A 19,473-nucleotide genomic window follows, 5' to 3' on the forward strand; every position below is an offset into this window, starting at 1 on the left:
CCGGAGAAAGTGGTCAACATCCACTTTCCAGCAATTGGTGGTAAATTGCAACAATCTTTTTAAAATTGGTGGTATTTAACAACATTTTTTTTAAAAGGTGTTTTTTTTTTTTTTAACAATAAACAAGATTTAAAAGGTGGTTATATGCAAAATTTCTATAATTTAATTAGACATAGAATTGGAATATGGTTAATATGTTGTTGCAGGCATATATACTTGCAAAAGTACTTATCACAATATTAACTTCTTTAGTTCTCAATGAACCAAAAAAATGGTACAAAAGAGAAAGTGTATCTTTCACAAATTTAATGAAGAATAAACATACTTGAAAATATCTATCAGGGCTACATGGAATCTTCTAGGAATGGATAATCAGTGTAGACAACAACGGGATCAGAGATGTAAAAGGTTTCTCTATTATACTTATTCAAAGGTCCATTAAGCTCAAATCTTCTTGGCAAATCTGGATTTGCTAGAAACAAGTGACCATAAGCTACAAGATCAGCATAATCCTTCATCACAACCTTATTACCATCTTCCTTGTCATAACCTCCTGCAACAATGAAAGTACCATTGAATGCCTTCCTTATGGGCAGTAAAATATGAGGAGATTCCTTCTTCTCACCAATAGTTATCATCCTAGGTTCGATTGCATGGCAAAAGAGGATTCCACTCTTGCTAAGAGATTCTGCCCATGTTAAGTCATAGAGCTTCTGGATTTGAGTCACCTGATTCCATGTAATTAGAAAAGGGAGAAATACGAAACCCAACTCTATTTGCACCAATCTCCTTCACAACTGCTTCCACTATCTCTAGAGCAAATCTACAACGATTCTCTAGAGATCCACCATAATTGTCTTTTCGGTCATTAACTTGGTCTTTCATAAATTAGTCAATAAGGTAGCCATTAGCTCCATGAATTTCAACGCCATCAAAGCCTAAATAAGAAAAAAGTTTGAATGATGATAGGTAATCAAAAGGCACTATATCTAAGGATCACACCTTTTAGAAGAGTGAAATTAATTTTAAATTCAAGAAATATAAACAAAATGGTTTTCATGCCATCATCTACAAGATTACAACCATGTTCATGTGACATATAGTGTTTTCCACCATAAATTTGTCATTTTAAAATTCTCACTTGTTAATAGAGGTAAAAAAAATAAAAATAAGGAGAAAGAGTAGATAATTAGTGGGAAATTGTTCACTTAATTCCTTTTTTTTCTGGTTTTTTTTTTTTTTTTTTTTTTTATTTTTTTTTACTTCTCCTTCCTTATTTATATGGTGCGAAACAGCGATGACTAATATTTTGTTTTACAAAAGTAACTACTTTAACTACTAAAAGGATTAAAAATATGCAACAGTTCGTCAAGCCACATCATGTGCACAAAGGAAATTCAAAAGTATTGTAGCTCAACAAATAATTACACTTTGATATTATTTAATAATTCATGATGGAAGAGTCATGAAATGTGGTGTTCAACCTAAATAATCTTTTTACACATGTTGCAGTTTCATATTTATCTTCACTATATAGTGTTAGATGCTTGTAAAATATGATATTTAAAAATATTATATCAAATGGTCATTCAATGTATTGACTTTTCTAATTACACATTAAAAAAATCACATAAAGAATACAAACAATTCATATGTATATCCATTATCGACCTTTTGGTATGTGTAAATGATGAGAACATGAGAGTGGATTAGTACATCTATACATCTATTCATGCAAAATCCATTATTTTTAGTGAAAAGAGATGGAAAAGGGGGAAGAATTTAGGGGAATGGTAGTCAATAGCCTTCTAAGTTACTCGGACTAAAACTACTAGTGTCTAATAGAAGTGCATGTCTAATTGTCTAACTTGAAAAAAATTATAAAATAGCATGATTATAATTCAACATAAGTATCAACTTTCTTCCATGCAGGAGTGTTGTATAATGAATGAACCTAAATACTTAAGGTGAAATGAAAATTCCAAAAAACACTAATAATTTTCAGGTCACACAATTTCAAATCTTGTAGAAGGCATTGGGTTTTAAAAAGTGAGTTTAGATATAGTATATATATTTTCCACTGAACATAAGAATATATAAATTGAACATATATGTTTGTTATTTTACTTTTGAACACTTACGTACCAAATATGGGAGTGAAAATAGCTAAAATTCTTCAATTTTTTTAGAATTTCTTTCTTGTTTACATTCCTTCTCCTACTTACACCTCGTACTATTTAACCAATTAGTCTTAGTATAGGCCATGATATTGGAAGAATTATCATCTTTATTAATAGGAACTAGTGCTTTGTGCCCAACAGTCATTGTATATACTTATTATAATCTAACTCAATTAAAACACAACGACATTCCTAAGTAATTTCTTTCACAGACCTTTTTCCCTCTTTAACACTTAACGTTCTTGTTGTCACAAAAAAAAAAAAAAAAAAAAAAAAAAAAAAAAAAAAAAAACACTTAACATTGTTAAACTCTATATGATTAAGCATAGACATTCATAAAGCTATAACAAAAGGCTTAAATCATACAGTTTTTCCACCAAATATGATATGAATTTGAATGGATATAACCTTCAATTGTAGTTGAAAGGTTGGAATCTTGAGTCTCGGTTAAAAAATGCTAAGTAACCCCAGCTTAAAACCTAAACTAGTCCAAGAACACATAAGCCCAAGCTTACGTAAAACTTTATATATTTTCAATCAATCAATCATACTTTTCATTTAACACCACTACTTATTTATAAGCTAAATAATTAGCCTAAAAATTGTGTATAACAAAACATAATACAACTAGGAAATCTAATCCTAACTTGTAAACATAAAGTTTCGAAAATATGATCTGTAATGCTAATCTATCTTCTAATAACCGAATTATATATACTAACATTTATATCCTAATTAATTATGAAAATAAACAATTTATTCTTGTAAGGATGCATAATTTTTGGATTGATGCCACTCAATCTCACGGTTAACAAACGACTCAATCAAAATTTTTATAGAAAATAATTAAAATCTTAATCCCAACAGCCATACCAATTTCATATGGATTTGAACTGGATATAACCTTCAATCGCAGTTGAAAGGTTGGAATCTTTAATCTCATTCTAGAAACGCTAAACAACACGAGTTTAAAACCTAAACTAGGCCAAGAATACACAAGCATAAGCTTAAGTAAAACTTTATAAATTTCAAATCAATCAATCGTACTTTTCATTAATCATCATCATTTATTTATAAGATAAATAAATTATCCTAAAAAATATGTATAACAAAACATAATACAACATGGAAATCTAATCGTAACCTGTAAAGATAAAGTTTTGCAAATATGATCTTTAATGCTAATCTATCTTCTAATAACTGAATTATACTAACAGTTATATAAATATAAAAATAAACAACAAATTCTTAAAACCATGCATAACTTTTGGATTGATACCACTTTATCTCATTGTTAATAGACGACTCAATCAAAATAATTAAAATCTTAATCATGATGCATTTGATCTGCATCAAAATACCCCCTCAGTTTTTAGTTTATTTAACATATACCCCTAGAGATTTTTAAATACACCATATACATATAATTAAGTCTTCACAAAAATGCACCATATACCTTTAATGATTTAAGATTACTGGAGTTTGGTTAACTATGCCCCGAAACTATCCCCACCCCTGAACCACCCTCTCTTCCTTCCCCACCCCTAAAATCTTAAGGGTGGGTAGTTTCAAGGGAACGGGATGTGGGTGATTTAAAGGCATAATTTAACTCTAAAGATTGACAAAACTAATACTCTCTCCGTCTCATAATATAGTTTTTCACGGTATTTAACGAATTGGAGGAGCAAGTGGATGAACTACATTGATAAAAGTGAAAAGTACAATCATAGACAAAAGTGAGAGAGAGAAAGTGGAAAAATGTACAAAGCATGTGCAAAATTGAGAAAGAGAGAAAGTGGAAAAAAATACAAAGCATGTGCAAAATTCAAGGGTAAATTAGAAATTATAATAAATATAGTTAAAAAGTGAGCGTATAATAGACTTTATATACTATTCAAAATACAAACGGAAACAACACTTTGGATCTCTTAATAAGAAAACAAGAACTATATTATGGGACGGAGGGAGTAATAGTTAGTCATTCAGGGTATTTGATGCATTTTTGAGAAAACACGGCGGGAGGGGATATGGTTTATTATAAAAAATTTAGGGTTATATGGTGAATAAACAAAAATCTCGAGGGTATATGGTGAAAAAATCGTAAATTATATTTGACTAGTTTTGTAATTATTTGGTCATCACTCAAGTAAATATATAAGTAATGTTAATGATTGTAACAAAGAAATTCATGGTAAAGACAATGATGAAATGCTACCATGCTTGTATGATATGAAAATACAATCGAAGTTACAATCTCCCATTAAATACTCTTAGGTTGATCGAAAACTTACCAGCTTCTATGGCATTCCGAGCAGCAAGTTTGAAATCATTCACTACTGAAGGTATCTCTTTTATTGTTAATTGCCTTGGCATTGAGAATCGTCCCCGAACTTTTAGTGTTAAAGGTTTATTAGTGCAAGAGATTGGAGATTGGTTATTTGGCTGTAAACCTGTGAACAAGCAAATTTGAATTGAGTTAATTAAGTTGAGGGGAGATCGAAAAATGGGATTAAAAAAGAATCTAATAACTAATTGAAAAAACTAGAAAAATTATGAAATATAAGTAAAAGTAATCAGCATCCAACCAAAATCAATCGACTTATAGAAAATTGAATTACCATATAATATGTCCAATCAATACCGCCTAAATTTGAATTTCAATATAAATGAAACCAAGCTGCATAACTCATTAACACTATGTTTGGATAACAATAGTGAAGGGAAATGGAGGTGAGGAAGGGAGAAGGTGAGCTTTCATTTTCCTTCTAAATCTCTCCAATAATGGAGAGATTTGGTTTATTAAAAGGGAAAGGAAAAAGGATGGTTTCTTCCAATTCCCTCCCCCTTCCCTCCTTGCATTAGCTATCCAAATAAAGGACTATGCATATTTCCTTTTTCTCTTCTCTTCCCTCCATTTTTCTGTATTCAAATATATAGTGTAAGAGAATAAGTATAATGTATATGAAATTTTAATGCATGATTAAATTAGTAAGTCTCTTTTCAATGATGAGCATAAAAGAAATGATAAACCAAAACCATAGAAAAAAATAATTATCTCCAAAAGTTTATATGAAGTATTTAGTAACTTGAGAAAAAAGAAAAGAGTATGATTCAAATTAGTGGACCTTCATTAGAAACTCGTCCAGCATGCCATATTTGACAGAAAAATATGCTGCCTTTTGCATGTACAGCATCAGTAATTGGTTTCCATGCTTCAATTTGCTCTTTTGTCCATATACCAGGTGTATTTGGGTACCTGCGCAGTAGAGGAGTTTGAACCTTGTGAAGAATTTTTTGTTTACTTAAAGTATACAACTAAAGCTAACTACCACAATGTACTCTTGAGCAGTTTGAGAAACTCTGGTTGCTTCAGAAATGGGCAACCCTCCATTTGAAGTCCGTTGGGAGTAATATAAAATTGCATGTGGTTGAGGAACATTTCCATATGACCTTACTCGTGTTAATGGATCCAATACAACCCTGTTAAGTTAAAATCTTAACGATTAAAATAATTGTCACGTTGTAATAGAACAAATCATTTATCATCCATAACAGACTTCAATATTGGCTTGACCAACTTACTATGTTTCTACTAAGCTGAATGTATCAAGAAATCACATACACACACATATGCATGCACACACACACATAAAACACATTATTAAAAAAAATGTCAAAATAATTGAGCAATAGCAGAAATTATTTATTGCAAAGATCAAGAATTTTAATAGTCATAATAACAATTAAGTACGTAAGAACAACATAATAGACCAGACAGTATCTTAAATTGTCAAAATTTTTACTTTATTCGTTTCTCAACTGATGCACCTCATTCTTTTTAGGATATTTTGTAATTGGTGCGTCCATTCTCTTTTTAGTAAAATTTTATATTTGAAATTACTATGTGTTCCCCTCAACTTAACTGGGGATGTAGTTCACTTTTACTTTACATAATATGGTAAAGGTTAGTATGTGAAAAATCACGTAAATTTCTCCACTTTCCTTTCTTTTCATTGGATTAAGTGCCAACATGAAAACTAAGATGCATCAATTTAGAAATGCCAGAAGTATTAGGTAATCAAAGTGCTGAAATAAGATCATTTTACCAATGATATAACAAGATCACCAACTACAAACACACAGAAGCGAATGAGTAAAATTCCATTTTAACATAAGTCATTATTTAGACGAAGGTGTTAATGAGAATAATGAAGAGAATTTATATTTATTTGATTTTAAAAATCATACACGTGACTATTACACTTATACTATCGATGATACACTACCATAACCCTTTCTACTTGGCACATAATAGGGATCGTCATACCTATATGACTCCATCTTTGAATTGTTGCAAACTATATATCTTGAAAATAATTTCTCAAATTTGTTTTAATGTCAATTATTAAAGATGCAACTAGCCTTTTGGCCCGTGCCATGCATAGGAAAATTAAAAAAGAAAAATCATTAGCAATTTTTTGTCCCTTGGAAAATCAAAGAATGTTTTTAAATAATATTGTAATTTTTGCATGAGTGGTTGATTAAATATCAATCAATTCAATTAAAGTTAAGAAGTAGGGGAAGAAAATAACTTGTATGTGAATTTAATAGAGAAATAAATAATACAATTGATGAAGAATATTAAAGGGATTTAAATGCTAGAGATGAATGAGAACGATAGAGTGTTAAGGCAAAAAGGAATTATAAAAGTTCTTTCATAAAAAAATTAAAATAAAATAAATTCAAATGATGAAGGAGAGAACGACATGTGATGTATATAGTTTGTGTTTTCATGTTAATAGGTATATCAGAGGAAGTAGATTAATTAATTTAATTCAAGGTCTCCATTGTTTAACATTAAGCGGTTGTTATTTATGCACTATTTGATTGAATATTTAAGTTTTACTTTTTATAAATCACGTGTCGTCATTTATATATTTGTTTTAGTCTATAGATTTATTATTATTATTATTATTATTATTATTATTATCTTAAAAATATCTTAACTTATATAGAGATATGTAAATTATGGCTAAGATGATATAAAATTTTATATTATTTCCATTTTTAAAAAAAGCAAGAGGCGTTGACTTAATGTATGTTAAAAATTGTACAATGTTCATTTTATTTTTTACTAACTTCAATTTACCAAAATCAATTTTGATTTGGTAAAATATATTGTGAATCTTGTGTAATCAATGTTTAAATAGTAAATTTCATGTAGAATGAAAATAAAAAGGAAAAAAAAATCAAAATAGTGATTTTGTAGGGAAAAAACAGCACCAGAAAGTGACATGTGTCACTTCTAGTGTCTGTTTTAGTATTAAGTTATTCATTCTCTCATAAAAAAACTATGAAAAAAAAAAAAAAACAAATTCAAATGGTGAATGAGAGGAGGACATGTTGTGTATACAGTTTGTGTTTTCATGTAATAGGTATGTAAGTACGGAGGAAGCAAATTAATTAGTTTAATTTAAGGTCTCCATTATTCAACATAAAGCGGTTGTTATTTATGCACTATTTGATTAAAAATTTAACTTTTACTATTAATGAATTACTTGTCGTCATTTCTATATTTGTGTTAGTGTATAGCTTTTTTTTTTATTATTATTATTATCTTAAAAATATCTTAACTTATATAGGAGATATGTATATTATGGCTAAGATGATATAAATTTTTACATTCTTTCCATTTTTAAAAAATGCAACTTAATGTATATTGAAAATTGTACAATATTCATTTTATTTTTTACTAACTTAAATTTACCAAAATCAATTTTGATTTGGTAAATAGTAAATGTTTACCAAAATTAATTTTAATATTGTGAATCTTGTGTAATCAATGTTTAAATAGTAAATGTCATGTAAAATGAAAATAAAAAGAAAAAAAAAATCAAAATAGTGATTTTGGAAGGAAAAAACAGCACCGAAAAGTGACAAGTGTCACTTCTGGTGTTTGTTTTAGTATTAAGTTATTAATTTAGAGAGATAAAGCAGTTTACAAAAATTTTACTAGTAACAACAAGAAAATGCCCCTTTTTCATTGGCCGAAAATCGTCGAGAAACAATGAAAATACCATCAGTATATGCATGGAATTTTGTAACTAGTATTACTACCGACAACAATTGTCACCTTGAAAGTATTCAAATCGTTCATATTTATACAACTAATTCCAGTCTTACGAATATGAAACTTAGAATTCTTCAAAATAAACGGTTATGTTATAAAGTCTCATAATCATTCTAGAATTCGAATACTTGTAACAATTCAAGATGATCTCTACTAAGCAAAACAAAAAAAGGTTCCATATTGCAGCATGCATGTATTGACAAACATTTACAGCAGATATACCTGATAAATTTTAAAAACTTTACGCCCTTCATTTTTTATTTCATTTATAATTAAATTCCAGGCGATTTGTCTACACTTCGACATATTGATTTGTCTTCTCACTTTATTTTTATAATTTGTATATAAGCTTTATAATGTACTTTTTTTTTTATATATATAATCGGTAGTTTTGAGAATTTTATAATAACATATTGTATTGAAAACTGTGAAAAAAAAAAAGACAAATAGAACAAGGAATAAATGAAAAAATTCAACTCACCTATGAGAAAGATGGAAGTTGCCCATTTGATAAGGGGTTAAGAGAGGGGTAGTTGCAGAAACTGAAGCCATTTTCACACAAAATTTATAATTTTTTTTTTTCTTATTCACTCAAAAAATCACTAAAATTAATAAGGATTATTGTGCCAAAAAATCTACCTAAAGCTTTTGAGGTGGGTGGATTGGTGGTGCCACATACTACCTACACATGATAGAAAAGATACTTATGTATGATTTTAGAAAATTTGAGAGGTATGAAGTTTATCATTCCTTATCTTATCTCAATCAATAGGTCAACAAATCAAAGTAAATAAGGTAATGAAATCAAGTGAAGGATTGTGTGATCTTTCCTTTTTCTAGATCTAGTATACCTCTACAGCAGTGACATCTGCGATAGCTCTCTATATAATTGGCTAAACAGGTGGTAACCCATAAATAAAACTCACTTGTTTATGGCTTGCTTTCTTCAACTTATTTTAAGCATTTTATTATTGATTTTTTTTAATAAAATCGGACCAGATTAGAACTTTTAATATTACTCATTTCTTATTTGCTACCTTTAAAAAGTATACAATCAGATGAATCTAATAACAAGATACAATCTGATACGGAGTAATGGTTTATCTCATAGGTTAGTGGGATAATGTGATCAAAGTTTAGTCAAATAAATATATTTTTCAAGTTAGACCAAACTAAAAAATTCAGATAAGAGCAATCCAAATCATCACTTACTTCCTTTGTTATCTTTTAGTTGTAACATTTTCAATTTCATGCTTTCCATTACATGCATGGTTTCAAATCTTTATATCTTTAGCCAAAGATACTATCTCTGATTCCAAAAAAAAAAAAAAAAAAAAAAAAAAAAAAAAAAAATACCATTTTGATTGGCCACGTATGTTAACTCAGAATTTTGATCAATATTATCTTTAATTATCATTATGTATAAATTCCAAAATAAATTGATATTTAGATTTTATACATCATGACAATTCGATCTTACAAGTACCCACATGACTATTTTTTTATTATGTATAAATTACTAACATTAGTCAAAGTGAACTACGTGAATGTTCAAAAAGTCAAAGTAGGAAATCTATTTGAATTGTAGGGATTAAGTGATTAAAATTGTAAAAATTTAATACTGTGAAAACATCAATGTAGTCGAATCTAACAAAATATCGCATAAATATATTTAATCAAACATATAAAATAATAAAGGTGGTCAAATGGAATAACGCAAATCATATAAATTCCTAAGCACTGCAAATGAAAGAGCAAGAAGGAAGTATTTCAAATTTGATTAAAAAAACAAGTGTATATTAGCGCTAATTCTTATACATAGGCTGGCCACACAAAGCTTACGTAAAAGATATAGTTTGGGTCTTTAAGACGAACTAAACAAAATTGTCTTCTATAGTTTATTTAAAAAGAAAAGAAAAAGCGAAAAGGGTGCAGCTTTTGTTTAGGGTAAAAATTACCCCTACACATGGTCCAATCCAAAGGCGATACATGGTCCTGTAAAAGGGCGACACATGCCCCAATAGAAAGATGACACGTGGCAACATGAGAGCACCTGACAAGAGGAAAGACCTCCATTACATCAGGAGGCATAATTCCCGAAAAAAGCATCATAACGACGCCCCCAAGAGACATGTTTCTCAACCTGATTGCACCGCCAATCAGTGCACTCTATTTTAGGGAACCAACCCTAGAATGAACACATTCCTATCCCTATAAATACCCCAATCATTTATATGGGAAGGGTGGACTGAGACATATCATTCAAGGCTTATTAAATTGCTCTAACAACTCTCTACTATCACTCTCTAGTTATTTTCGTTGATCACTAACTTGATCGTCGAAAGTGAATATTCCGTCAATTGGAATATTCGTTATTTTGCAAGTGTCTGTGGCTGATCGGCTATATTCACGACCTGTATCCCAAGATATTTCAGAAATCCCCAAAACACCTTTCTTTCTCCTTATATTCACAATTGTCATTTCTATTATTAGTGCTAAACACCTAATTAAATGTGTCTCCTTAAGATGAAGTTCGATGATGAAACAATCTTCAGTGTCTACTTTTCTCTGGTTTGTGTAATGGATCAAATAATTACTTGAATAACTCCTACTATCATCTTCTTCTTAATACACTAGTTTTTTGTAAGCCATTTTACCATTTTAGTAGCCAAAATCCATAAACCTTTACCCAATTTTTTGTTCTCTTAATCACTAACGGAATTAAATGAAAAATGTATATTAATGGATATCCCTTGAAATAAAATTTTCAATGATATATTATAAGCTCAATTTAAACCAAAAGAGACATGAGAAAAATACAAAACTCAATTCAAAACCGACATTCTTGCACTATTTTCGACATATATTAAAATATAGGAGGCAAGTTTAAGCTTCTAATTACTATGAATTTCTTGTCCTTTGAAAACGAAATTAAAAAACAAGGAAAAATACAGTAAAAATAAGAGAGATTAGGTGGTGGTGGTGGTAGTGGTGGCAGTGGTAGTGATGGTGTCAGTGGCGTTGGTAGGTGGTGGCGATGGAGATGAAGGTTGACTGGGAGGAGAGTGAAGGGAAGGGGAAGGCTGACTTTTTTTTTTAATAATAATATGCCAATTAGAAAACGACACGTGTTAAGTCTCCTCCTCCAACAGGTTACCAAACTAACAAAACTGGCCAGGGATTGTAAAAAAAATGGGGGGGGGGTCAAAGGTGGGATTATTTTGGAATAAATTGAAGGCGGTATTCTTTCAGAAGACCGAGCAAAGGTGGGATTATTTTTTTTTTTTATATTTTTTCATATTAATATAGGATTTATAGGTATATTTATGCTTTTTTTTATAGTTTCTTTTCATGTCTTTTAGTTGCTTTTTAGGTTTAAATGCGTAAGTTGTCCATTTTGTGTTATGTTACTATTTATTTGTGTTTTCTTAATGTTTCATGTAGTTTTCATAATTATCTTGACGCTTTTGGAGTGGTTGTGGAAAAATGGGATAATGATAGGATGAAAAGTCAATGAATCGAAGTCATTGAATGAAGGATATGTGTTTGTGGAAGCTTAGGTCAAGATTTAAAAGATTACAGAATGAAAGTAGCATCCACAAGATTTTAAGTCGTTGAATGAATGACCTATGTGTTTGTGGAAAAGTCGATGAATCGAAGTCGTTGAATAAAGGACATTGTTTAGGTGATGATTTTAAAGAATACAGAATTAAAGTAGCATCCACAAGAGTGACAATGTACCTCCCGGAGATGAATTTGAGTTAGAAACAAAGAAAAACGATGGTTTATAAAGTGTAAAAATTACCTTTATTCACTCGTTTGATCATGACTTTTGTTCTACATATCGGATAAAGATGATTTAAGTTGGTTTGGCAACTAGACTTGAATATATTTCCAAACATATAGGTCATATGACCCCATACAATAATTAGAACAAGAGATACAACCTTTATAAATCTTCCCTGCAAACCAGAGACAAGCTACGCCCGTAGTTTGACACACCCAGCCACAAGCAGCTTCTACTTGGCCTGCCAGATACCCAACAACTGCTGGTTTCCGCGCTCAGCGGGCTAGACTTCCCATCGATAATAACCTTCCTCGAATACGACTCCTTTAAATCGACGATCAATCATATCCCGACTTATGTATAATACATTTTCATATTTTATTTAATATTATTTATTTTTATGTTGGATTTTAAGATAATCTAAATACTCAAAGGATTTTGTATTCCCTTATGCCTTTCATTGGTTTACGTTCATTGCAGTTGAACCCTAACTTTTCGTGGCATCTTCATGGATTCTTCTATTGTTGATTCTTAGGTTTACAATTTCAGTTTATTGTGATATATTTATTTCTATATTTTGCTTTCAATTATGGTTTTGTTCATAGATATAAGTTTGTTTAATTATTTTATGATTGAATAGTTTTATTTCTAAGATTTGGGAATTCATGCTAATACTAAGTCTTTATTTATGTTATTGATATTTTGATTATTGATATCTCTTATTGAAAGTGTTACATTGTTACGTTAATCTTACAGCCTAATCAATTATTTGATTAAATATTGTTAACAAGAGTTTGAATCAAAAGATCATACTTTTAAAGCTTACTTACAGTTAGCAATTTTGATTATGTTAGCGATCGTATTGCATGTGTTAAATTGAGAGCGTTAAGACCAAATCGTAGGCTTGACAATTGCTCTAGATACTTGATTAATTTAATTGTGAATAGTATTCTAATTGATTCTGAAATGTAAAAATGGTGAACCATAACCCTAGGCCTTTTTTCATTAATTAGACTCTTATATTTAATTTAAACTACCTTTCTATCCCTATTTTGTGACATTTTTTTAGTTTCTCCAAATCCTTAGGAGTTAGATTGAATAGTCGTCTCCCTGCAAATTTTACCCTAATACTTACCTTCTTACACTGTTGATTGGTTTTGTTAGGATTTTATATTAACAGGCGTATGAAAACCTATCATGAAGGTAAAATCCGGAAGGAGATATCAATTTTCCTAACTCTTTTTTTAATAAAATTTATTTCTTATTACTTTCAAGTTTTTTTTGAAGTTAAATAACAATTTATCCATGATGTAGTATTCAAAGTTGCATTTTTTCTTTTTAATTCTTTTGGTATAATTTACTCTAGTACCGTGGCGGAGCCACACTGGAAGATTGTCCCCCCATTTATAGAAAACAAAAGTTTTTTTTTTAATTTAAAAAATACAATAAAGGTATAAATACAATACACTTACATTGAATATTGCAAAGATTGTTATGGTTTGGTTGTTGAGATGTTTAGAAAGTAGACTCTTACTCTCAGGTTTGATCCTAATTCTATTGTTTTATAGTTTTTTTCTTCCTAATTATTGTTTTTTTTTTTAAATAATTTATTTCATTTTTTCTTTACAAGGTTTTTTTTATTTTTTATTTATTCTAATGTTCAACAGCTTATATATATATATATATATATAGAATTGAGATCTTGTGAGAACCAAGGTGAATAATAAGAACTAGGAACTAATCTCAGCCATTGATGGCACTCTATCTAATGGCTCACATTGCACCCGCCCTCATTAATGGCATTCTCGTAATTTTGCTGTTTTCAAACTTTTTTCCAGTTTTTTTAAACTTTTAATGTAATTTCATTTACTTTAAGACTGATTTCATTTACTTTTACTAAATTTTCATTTACTTTTGAGAAATGAAAATGGAAACTACTTTATAAAAATAAAATATTACAAAAATGCCATTAATGACACGGAAAGCATGTGAGTCGTCCGATTAACATGATCTAAGGGCCTATATATATATATATACACACACACACATATATATCTACACACACACATACATATATATATACACATTACGTAGTATTTTATTTTTTTCCCCATTTTTGTTGTTGGGTTTTCTTTTATAGTTTATATAAAGTAATATTTTGTTGATAGTGATTATTAATGGGTTACTTCATACGCAATTACAATTATTAATAACTACATACATATTCATGTTTTTATTTTATTTTATCTTATTTTTTTTACTAATCTCTTCAACTAAGTGTGCTTAAATTCTAATTTTTTTTTTACATTTCTAATTAATAGATTATTACAATTAATTAATTGTTTGTAATTAATTTTTAAATTTTATTTATATATACGAAGTACAATTGTAGTAATTATGATTATTGATTTGAGAAAGTTGCGTTTATTTTTTTCGAATCTAACTCAAACCCCTTCATCTTTATCATCAATTTGTTTAAATGCTAATTATTTGACTTTATGATAAGGTAACTGTAGACACCCATTTGTGTCTCCCCAAAACCAAACCCAGTGATGAATGCCTTTCACGTCAAACCATAATCGAATTAGGTGAAAGTGGTTGAAAGTCAAGTGTTGCGGTTTAGTTTTATTTAAAATTCTCTTCTCTCTGTTTTTGAAAATAACTCTATTTGTTTGAAAATAGCCAAACCAGTTTAGTTTGGTCCATAATTAAGGTCCAATAATAGTTTAGTTGGATAGGGCTCGAAAAGACCTTTCCAACGATATTTTATAAGCCCAATTCCGATGAATATTGAAGAAGTTATGACCAAAATACTAAACTGGGCCCGGTTAATTGTTTACATACGGCCCAATGATCTAGAGGAGGGCCCAATGTTAATTATTATTCCTAAAGTTATTAGGATTAATTATAATTTTCTAGAAGTTTCTAGAAGATTCTTTTTAATTCTAATATTATTAGATTTAATAAATATTTATTTTAAAATAGACTTTTATTTGGAGTAAAACATTATTTTATTATCTTAAAAATACGTATTTTATCTTCTGTACGGATTCCGTAGATCAAGTTGGTTAAAGATCGGATTCCGCGTGAAGAAAACGCGCTAATACAGGTTGTCGCCAAACGACAAGTCTATCGCCACGCGACAGACCCTGTCGCGTCGCGACAGAGTCGATTCCTGGCGACAGCGTGTAGTTTTATTCCTTATCAAATTCTATGTTTTCCGGACTATTTTCCTTATAAATAGGGTCCGAATCTCTGTTTTCAGAATCATCAACTTTCATCAACTCTCATTAATTCTCTCTATACTCTCATCAAGAATTACTTAATTCTTTCTTTTTCTCTCTCTTTCTAAACTAGCTTTTACAAACACAATCCCGCATTCACAAGATCTTGAAACACCTAGCCAAGTTCGAAGTTGTCTTCGCCCTAGACGTGCAAGGTTTAATATTTTCTGAGGGTTTGGTCCAAAACTAGTCAAAACTTTATTTAATTTGATTTCAATTTGATTCTTTAATTATTCTTTATTATTTTCATTGAAGTTTACTAACTTGTGTATTTTGTTATTAGAAAGAGGTACGAGGCTTCAAAGTAAGTAGATTAGCTTACTCCCTATTTTATTAACAATGTAGAAAGCATGCTTATTATTGTTTTATATTCCTAGTATCATGTTAGGATGTGTTTAATTCCTAGTATAAATCTATAATTAATCTTCTAATAAGAAGCACTTATGTATAAATCTAGAATGATTCTACCAAAAACTCTTATTAGTGTTGTCGTCTTTTGACCCCACCTTACCTCATCTCTCACTTGTTTCATTGTTTTCCTTCTCTTTTAATTTCTCCCCATCTTCTAAGGTTTTACAAAGTTCAAAAACTCTTTTCAATATGATTGTTTTTAATTTCCTTCCCTTCATTCTTACTCGTCTTTTATGGTTTTGCATATTTCATAGCAAATTTCATTGCCGATTTTTTATTTACTTTGTTTTTCCATAAAATAAACCATACACTAATTATATTCTTTTTTTTTAAAAAAAAAATGATCAATATCTTGTCTTCAAATTAAATTTGAAGTGGTCATAATTTTTTTTTCTTTTTACTACGCTTTCTCATAGTTTTTAATTTTGTTAATATTATAAAGTCAATTCCCAGTATCTCCCCTCCTAATCTCTCCTTTATCACTTCCCTCTTGTCTTAAATCCTCTCTTAGATTGACAAGATTTTGATATTGTACCTTTAAGAAAAACGATTTGATACTTATTCTATACGAAACCGTACTATTTTATATTGCCGAATACCGTCATACCTTTAAGAAAAACACTTTGATACTTATTGAGAGCTAATCAATTAATTGATGATAATCCTAAGTAAATAATGATCTTTAACGCCCTTTATTAATCATACCATGAGTTGTTAGTTGAAACTTAAATTGGTTGATTAGCTATACATGTATTTTTTTTCCTCTGAACAAATTCCTTATTTTAAACACATAAACATTATCTTTTTTAAGAATTTTATCTACATATTCGACAATTGAGAAATTTTTTAATAAAAAAAAACATAAAAAAAATTCAATTGAAATTTATCAAAAAATTAATGGATTTTCCATTTGGTACAATTGTAGTTTTGATTTTTCCATTTGGTACCCAATTTTTATTTTATTCCACATGGTACCATTGTAATTTTGATTTATTCTTTACTATAAGATCCCATTAATTAAAACATTTGTTTTGTGTGATTTTGGTCCTTATTTTTCTAATTTCGGTTGCAAATTTTTATCCTTTAAAATCATAATGACCCCAACACTTTCACTGGACTTTTTTTTATTTTTTTTTTAATTTTTTTTTTATTTTTTTTTGTGCTAAACAAATCAAAATAAATAAAATGAGACTTGTTTTTGCACATAAATCGTGACATTTTAAGCGTTCTTTTTTCTTTTTCCTAATTTTGACCTTAAACTTGAACCTTAAGGCAGGCCGCTAAGATTCAATATGAATTACAAGCACTTTTAACAAAGTCTTTGTTAAAAGTGCTTATAATTCATAGTGATTACGAATTAATCAATAAATTTATCAAAATTATTATAGGTTTTAAATGTTGAACAATTATCTTAAAGGTTTTTCTTTTATTATAACATAGATAACTTGTACTTATTGTGTTATTTTACGAAAGAGGTCTTAAAGCTATAATCAATCTTCTATCTAATAAGAAGCACTTATGTATAAATCTAGAATGAATCTACCATAAAATCTTATTAGTGTTGTCGTCTTTTGATCCCACCTTACCTCAGCTCTCACTTGTTTCATTGTTTTCCTTCTCCTTTAATTTCTCCCTATCTTCTAAGGTTTTACAAAGTTTAAAAACTCTTTTCAATATGATTTTTTTTCCTTCCCCTCTAAATTTTTCAATAACTTACATAATTAAAGAAAATTCAATTGAATTTATCCAAAAATTAAGGGATTTTCCATTTGGTACCATTGTAGTTTTGGTTTTTCCATTTGGTGCCCAATTTTAATTTTTATTCCACATGGTACCATTGTAGTTTTGGTTTTTCCATTTGGTGCCCAATTTTAATTTTTATTCCACATGGTACCATTGTTATTTTGATTTATTCTTTACTATAACATTGCGTTAAATAAAACGTTTGTTTTGTGCGATTTTGGTCCTTATTTTTCTAATTTCGAGGGAAAATCTTGATTCTTTAAAATCATAATGACCTCAACACATTAACCGGACTTTTTTTTGTGCTAAACAAATCGAAATATATAAAACGAGATTTTTTTTTCCACATAAATCGTGACATTTTAAGCATTTTTTTTTTTTTTTTTGACCTTAAACTTGAACTTTAAGGCACCTAAGGGCTAAAACATCCTATTAAAACCTTAACCGATCAATTTTTGTTGACACTCAAATTGAAGACTAAATAATTTATTTGACAGAATGATATAGTAATATGAGGTGCATCCTTCCCCCCCCCCCCTCTTCTTTTGCTCCATTTTCCTCTCTTTCTCACATTCATTTTTAATGGATTGTTTATTTTAGATCTCTTCGTACTTGATTGTAGAGTCAAATTATACTCTATTTATTTATCCTTCGTAACCTATGCGTAGCCACTTTTTTTTTCCCTACTCACTCAAAAATTGTTATAAATTTTAGCAAGTCTCTTTCTACTTGCTCCTTCCCCCCACTCTGTCTCTCAACTTTACTCCCTCCCAACCCCTTCCATATTACTCACCTCTCAACCTCTACCTCCCCCTCTCTGAACTCTTCTTCTCTCAATGCTAACTTTTGTGATTTTGCAAAATTTGGGATTTCTCTTCCTATTCCCCCCCCCCCCCTTCTTTTCTCTTTCAGCTTTCTTCAGTTTCATAGCAAAAACATTAGATGGTATCAATGCTTCTACAAAAAATGATCGAGTTTGAGCTGGTATGAGAAAAATCTAAAAGCATCCGCACTTCCATTTATAAAGGAAGGATGTAAACTTTAATTGGGCCCAAATGCCAAAATTTTCACCTGCTTGTTGTTTACCGCCTGTTCAATTTCTCAAGATTTATTAGCTAATTTATAATGCGTTATTATATATAAAAAGAGAATGAGAGAGAAAATGAGAAGCAGTTTCATTCTTCACCTGTTTGTTGTAAAGGTAAAACGTGATTTTTTTTTACCCGACTTTGTATACATATAATTAAATTAATTTCAATATCATGAATTAATTTAAATTAGTTGATAAATATGAAGACTACGCATTAATTTTATTGATTTCATATATCATTTGGTAAATTAAGGATGAGTTGCAAACGAAGAATAAAAGTTGTTAGTTGAAGGTTGAAGATGAAATCACCATTAAAGAAAGTCGAAGCTATCTATATGACTTTGGATTGAGAATTATTTAGTTGATTTCTAAAATTAAGATAAATACAATATATAAGTATATATAAAAGAAAATTACTCTTAAAAAAAAAAATAGCACATTGATAACATATCATGACATTAATCATGTGTTTAAGTGTCTAGGCTAGATGATATGATTAATTGGTTAATTAGATGACATGATTATTTGTCTAGATTATATAAATAACTACTTGGATAATATCTTTAACACTTTATTTACTTGAATCAAATGGAGGGAAAGAAAGGGAAGGGAAAATGAGGAATGGATTATCTTTCATATGGATAACAAATGAGGATGGAAAGGAATTGGAGGGGGGAAAGAAGTGGAGGGATTATATTGTAAGAATTTGATTTCTCCGACAATGAAGAGAATTGGAAGGAAAACTCGTCTTTTTTCCCTCCCTTCCTTTTCTCTTCCCTCCCCTTCACCTCCATCCCCTTCCTTTCTTTGCCAATTCTCTCTCAATTCTTTATCCATAGTATTCTATA

The 19,473-nt window shown here is 29.4% G+C and overlaps 1 pseudogene; it reads right to left on the reverse strand.

The window, feature by feature from the left end:
- Nucleotides 1-344: 344 nt before the first annotated feature.
- Nucleotides 345-8,862, reverse strand: LOC145585093 (putative 12-oxophytodienoate reductase 11; annotated as a pseudogene).
- Between the last annotated feature and the right edge of the window lie 10,611 nt (nucleotides 8,863-19,473).

The sequence above is a fragment of the Chenopodium album genome, chromosome 16 (genome assembly GCF_948465745.1).
Source record: "Chenopodium album chromosome 16, dcCheAlbu1.1, whole genome shotgun sequence".
Taxonomy (NCBI): domain Eukaryota; kingdom Viridiplantae; phylum Streptophyta; class Magnoliopsida; order Caryophyllales; family Amaranthaceae; genus Chenopodium; species Chenopodium album.